The sequence below is a fragment of the Notamacropus eugenii genome, chromosome 1 (assembly GCF_028372415.1).
Source record: "Notamacropus eugenii isolate mMacEug1 chromosome 1, mMacEug1.pri_v2, whole genome shotgun sequence".
Classification (NCBI taxonomy): domain Eukaryota; kingdom Metazoa; phylum Chordata; class Mammalia; order Diprotodontia; family Macropodidae; genus Notamacropus; species Notamacropus eugenii.
In genome coordinates this window covers 270,510,045-270,516,014 of record NC_092872.1, presented here as the reverse complement: position 1 = coordinate 270,516,014, position 5,970 = coordinate 270,510,045, and the positions used below count along the sequence as shown (strand labels likewise).

Genomic DNA, 5,970 nt, shown 5'->3' with positions numbered 1-5,970 from the left:
TCATTGTACAGGTGAGGAAACTGAGTAAAATAGGGTTAAATGACTTGACTGGTGTCACATAGCTAGTAAATGTCTGAGGCTGGATTTTAACTCAGATCTTCTGCCTCTAGGGCTGTCTCTCTATCTACTGTGCCCCCTAGCTATCCATGAGGTAATTTCTAGCTATGTAACCTTGGGTAAGTCCTTACTGGTAGATAAAATGCTTGACAAACTTTCAAGTCTTTTATGAATGTGATTTATTTTGGTAATGATGGTAATCATGATAGGGAAGTATCCATTTTGGTCCATCCTACCGATCTGGACAGACCTTGAGTGTGGGGATAGGTGACACTTCTATCATCTGAGGAACAACTTAGTCTCACAAAGCTTGTTACCAGAATACTGATCACTAGGTAATGAACACTAGGACCACAGAAACTGACAAAGACCCCCTTCCAAGGTGGAGAGGAGTCGTGATTCTCCCTTGATGATGGGAGCACCCACCAAGAAGAAATTCTGAATCCTTACAGCACCAAAAAAGCATGTGTTAATGCTCTACTATCCAGGAGTTAGAAGCACAGTCTCTTTATTCTTGCTGATTTGCCAGCTTCATTATATTAGTTATCTTAAGAGATGATCTTGCAGCCAAAAAGACAGTCTAAATCAAGGTTCTGATTATCATTTGGAAGCATCTGCACCTCTTTAGGCTCCAATTTCAGACCCAAATTCTTCTTAAACTTCCCTGTAATTTTTCCTTTTAGGAAGAAGGCTCCAGTGGTCTATTTTTATCTAAAGAAAACTGGGGATTCATTGAAGTTATTTTCAACCCTTCATCTAATTACAAAGCTGAGCCAAGGAATGAGACTGTACAAACATGTTGTGAATATAATAAAAAGGAATGAATAGGAATGAGAGATCATCCTGACCATAGACCAAGCTAAGCAATGAGAAGGGAAATGAATCTTGTGCCTAGAAGGATAAAGGAGTCAGTGATGTTTCAGAGTGTTTATCAGGTTCATTCAGTTAATGTTATTTAAAAGGATTGTGTTGAAGAGAATATTGGTTATCAGCTTTTAGTCTGAAATTCATCACAAAACTTAATTACTGCTCATCCCTGTTGAGAAGGCCATTTCTCTCCCTCCATTGCAGTAGAGTTCACAGGAGGACTATTCGCTCCCACAGAGAGAAAGAAAGAGACAGGAACCATGGCCTGGCCAGAGGGTATGAAATGCTAACAAGCATATCTAAAATCTGGAAGTGAGATTCTGTTCCAGAACTTCATGAATGTTGTTTTTTCTTGCTTGCTTTGGCCTAATTGAAAAATTTTGGCATTTTAGAAGGCAGCTTCTTTGTTTCCTTCCAAAGGAAATAAAATGGCAGTCAGAAGGGCATGCAGAAAGAGGCAATGTATTATCGACAGAGCTTTTTTTCCACACTCACTATATACTAGGCAGCTCTGTGAATTGCAGGGAAGAAACACCCATCCATGGCAGCTCCTTGGAGCAAAGCCCCAATCACTCTGCACTAGTTACCTTTGGTTGTGCCCATTCTGCCCTGATCCCTGAATTCAACATGTGCCTTCATGCATGTGTTTCTGTTATCTCAAGCAGAATGTCATAAAGAGATTCTAAAACTCAACATTTCCAAGATAGAACTCATTATCTCTGCCCATTATATCTGCCCATGATATAGAAGGGATTCTTGTTCAGATATAATTGGGTTTAACTGGCTCTTCAAATTTGGAGATTCTATACTTTCCCCCAGATGAATCATTAATGGTTGATATCAACCTGGAACATGAATGACTCAGGAATCTGGCCTTGAGCTTGTGCAACTTAACATTATTTTCAGTGACTTAGATAATCACTCTTCCAAAAGTGAACCCTTCATATATTTCAAAGAAGCTTTTAATAGGGGTAAATGTGAAATCCTCTATTGAAGTTCATGGTGACAGCAGGTGTGAGGTAGGGCAAGTCAAGTTAACAAGCATTTATTAAGTGCTTGCAATGTGTCAGGCATTATGTCATGTGCTGGTGATACGAAGAAAAATTTAAAAATCCCTGCTGTCAAGGAGCTCACATCCTAATGGAGAGACCACATGCAAATAACTACGTACATGTAAGATAGACAGATATGGGTATTATAATCATATATTGGGGCTAATCTCAGAGGAGAAACACTATCAGTGGTGGGCTAAGGGTGGAGTGGGAAAGGGGACACCAGGAATATCTAGATAAGACTTCATCTGAAAAGAGATCTGGGGATTTTAGTGACCTGAAAGTTTTCTTAATCAATTGGGTGATGTTCCAGTCAAAAATCCCTAAGGTGATCCCAGGTGACATTATGAGAGTTATAGTATTCATCAGTAGGAAGGTGAAACTCTCCCTGTACTGGATCCTGGCCGGACCACATCTGAGTACGGGGCTTAGGCCTGGACACATGTTAGAGAAGGTACAAGGAAACAGGAGATTGGCCACAAGAAGGTGACTAAGAAGAGGAAGAGCTTGGGGATTATACCATAAGAGGATTTCCTCAAAGGAGTAGAGAAGAGGCTGAGAATTCAGTTACAAGAAAGTAAGAAAGGAAGGAAATCCAGGAGAAAATCTCTTGTCTATTAAGTCTTGGGTGGGGGAAGGGAGGGAGAATGAAGAGTGTTAAGAAGGTAAGGGTCATTTAAATGCTGCAGAGCATACCAAGGGCATCAAAGAGTGCATGCATCAGGTATGGGGAGATGGAAAAAAGTATGGAGGATTTGGGGGCATAGTGGATAGAGCACTGGGCCTGGAGTCAGGAAGATCTTAATTCAAACCCAGCTTCAGACACTTATTAGCTGTGTGACCCTGGGAAAGTCACTTAACCCTGTTTGCTTCAGTTTCCCCATCTGTAAAATGAGCTGAAAGAATGGCAAACCACTCCAGCATCGTTGCCAAGAAAACCACAATCAGGGCCATGAAGAGTCAGACATGACTGAACAACAAATGGAGAATCTGAAAGAACACTGGATTTTAAGTTATGATTATAGGCTCACAGACTTAGACACTCTGTGCAACCCTGAGCAAATCCCTTTTGTTCTTTGGTTTCCTCACCTGTAAAATTAAGTGGTTGCTTTGGCTTATTTCTGTGCTTCGCCTTTTCTGGTAAAACCTATGTGCTTACAGTCTTTGGTCAGAAACTGGATGAACACTGGTCTTGGATGTTGTTGAGAGAATTCTTGTCCAAGTACTGGTTGGTCAAGATTGCCTTTGAGGTCTTAGCTTTCAGATCGGAGCTTGGGTAATTCTACAAATAGGCTATTCAGAAGAGTTTTCCTCTTCCTTAATTCAGAAACAGATCCCAATTCTAAAGAAGAATAGAGCTTTATTGGGGGGGGGGGTGTGCAACTGGGGATAAGTGGCTTGTCCTGGGTTACACAGATAGTAAGTGTCCAAGATTGGATTTTAATTCAGGTCCTCTTGACTTCAGGTACAGTGCTTTATCCACTGTGCCATCTAGCTGCCCCAAGAAAAAAAAGTTTTAGCATCACATCTAATAGGACAATATTTGTGTTATGGTGTCTCCAAGTTTAGTCATTCCCATTTTAGCCAGAGTAGTCTTAGACAGTCAGTGTGGTACTGAACTTGGAGCCACAGGACCTACATTCAAGTCCTGACTCAGCTGCTTACTGACATTGAGTTCATCACTTCTCTGGATCTCAGTTTCTTTCCTCTGATATTTTATATTCTTGGGTTTATTCAATAGTAGGCTTTTGGTTTTGATTTCTTCTTATTTTTTCTTACTTCGTCCATTCCATTGGTTGACTTTTTTATTTTATTGAGCAGCACCAAGTTGTCCAAATGTTTATTTCTCTATAATACAGGTTGAAGTCTGGTGAAACTTTACTTCCTTCATTCTTTCCTCATTCCCCATTATTCCCCTGAGGATTATAGACTTTTTTTCTTCCTCCAAATGAATTATGCTATTTTTTTGTTTGGTTCTTCATATTATCCTCTTGGTTATTTGAGTAGAATGACACTAAATCTGGAAATTAATGGAGACAATATTATTATTTTTATTATTGTAGTGTGGGTCAGACTGAGATTCACCTCATGGACAACTGAGTGGGCATTCCAGTCACTCTCATGGAACCATGTACCCTGAGATTTAAGAACTTGATACTTTGGGATGATGCAGCCAATCCTGGGGGGAGGAGGGGTCTGTTGGTTGCGCATCATGTGATAGCAGAAGGGAGGGGCTACAGCCACTAAACCAGGAGGAATGGCCCATTCGGTGGACTTTAAAAAGGAGGAACCCCACTCTTCAAATCAGTCTGTGGCAAGTAGCTCCCCACTCTCACTAACTTCCTGTGAGGGGTAAGAAGGGCCACACTTCCCTAACCATGGTGAAATTTGTGAACTTCAAGAACATGCAAATAAAATGCACGTGTTGGCTTACAGGATTCTGAGACTGAATCTTAAGCCCAGGTTCTGTTTTCTTTATATTTCTGTCCTGAGCCTAGGTGATTGAACTGTGAGCCAACCTCAGATGCAGCCTTATGAGTTTGGGCATTCTGGAGCTAATGAATCCCTCAACTGGAGCTGATAGGCAACAAGACAAGTTTCTGCATCAGAAAGATGACCCCTCTCAGAAGAACAAGTCCCAATACTGGCCTGGCTTGTTAGAAGAAGTGAGCCTGAGGGGATTTGTCAGAGTAGTGCAAAGCTGAGGTGAAGGTGAAATGCCAATTCAGCAAGTACACCATGATGCTTCACGTTTGGTGGTTTTAAACCTCGATCTCTTGAGAGAGTGTAGTAGTAACTATAAGCTAGAGTTTACTTAAGTCTCTGTTAAGTGTACTTATTAATCTCTTGTGCTCAGCATTTCTCTTGCATGAAGAGAATACAAAGCTGTCCTATAGCTGATTTACATTATAAGCAGGGTACTCTCCTATCTTCCGATTTGGAGAGAGCCTAGTCATGAGCCAAACATAAACTGTAAATAATTTTCCCAAGGTCTCCAAGGTGGGGGTTGAAGGAGACATTACAAGAACAGAAGTAACTTTCTCTTCTCTTTATTGATCATACTCCTCCAGGTATGAAGCTCCCTTGTATTTGTGATGACAAAGCTAAAGGGAGCTCCTCAGGAGAGAAAAGGGACAAGGACCCAAGCCCTCCCTGGTCCCAGCAGTGATGACTCTTGTCACATCATTGTATATTGGCTCAGCCCAACAATAAGCAATACATCTTTCCACAGTTAATTGAAGTGTTCCTTTACTCCTGAAAAAAAGTAGTTAAATTGATATGAATCTTGTGAGTGCCTTAAAACTGTGGAACACTGCACAAATGTGTTTGTTGTCCTTCTGCAGGGGCCATGCTGGCCTTCTCTAGATAATTCCAATTTTAGTATAGATCTAGCCAAAGTAAGCACCTTGTCCATCAATTTGGCAGATGAAAAGAGGTGGGAGAGAGCACAAACATGGTGAATGACAAAATTGGAATCCAAAAATTCCTTGACAGATTTGAGCATTGGCCTGAAATTAATCATACACTAAATAATTCTATTGGTATCTTTTTTTTACATTACTTTCATTTCCCAATATAAGCTCCCCACCAAAAGATCCAACTCTTATAAGAGAAGAGAAAAATAAAAGAGAAAAACACAGAGAAGGGAGGGAGGTAAATCCTTCCATCTGTCCAGCTGGGCAGCTGTCATTTTTGTTGTTATTGTTCTAGCTCTTTCTGGTGTTGTCATAATTGGACATATTCTTTTCCCCCTTTCCTTTGTATCGATTCCCATTGTCCCTTTTGACTCACTTCACATTTGTCATTTCTTAGCATGCAATCAAAGTCCAGTCTATTTGTTTGCCATAGTTTATTTATCCACTTCCCAGTTATAATACATCTGCTTTGTCTCCTGTGAAGGTGAAACTGAATGGGGCTAAATACAAAGTCTTATGGTCTGTTTCAAAACGTCAGAATCCCAGGCTTGAAATGAGAGACACAGAACTAGACTATA

At 40.6% G+C, this 5,970-nt stretch overlaps 1 non-coding gene across 1 annotated transcript; it reads right to left on the bottom strand.

The window, feature by feature from the left end:
• Window positions 1-5,275: 5,275 nt before the first annotated feature.
• Window positions 5,276-5,380, bottom strand: LOC140521790 (U6 spliceosomal RNA). Its single transcript, XR_011973086.1, has one exon. It is a non-coding gene; the product is annotated as a U6 spliceosomal RNA (small nuclear RNA).
• Window positions 5,381-5,970: the final 590 nt, after the last annotated feature.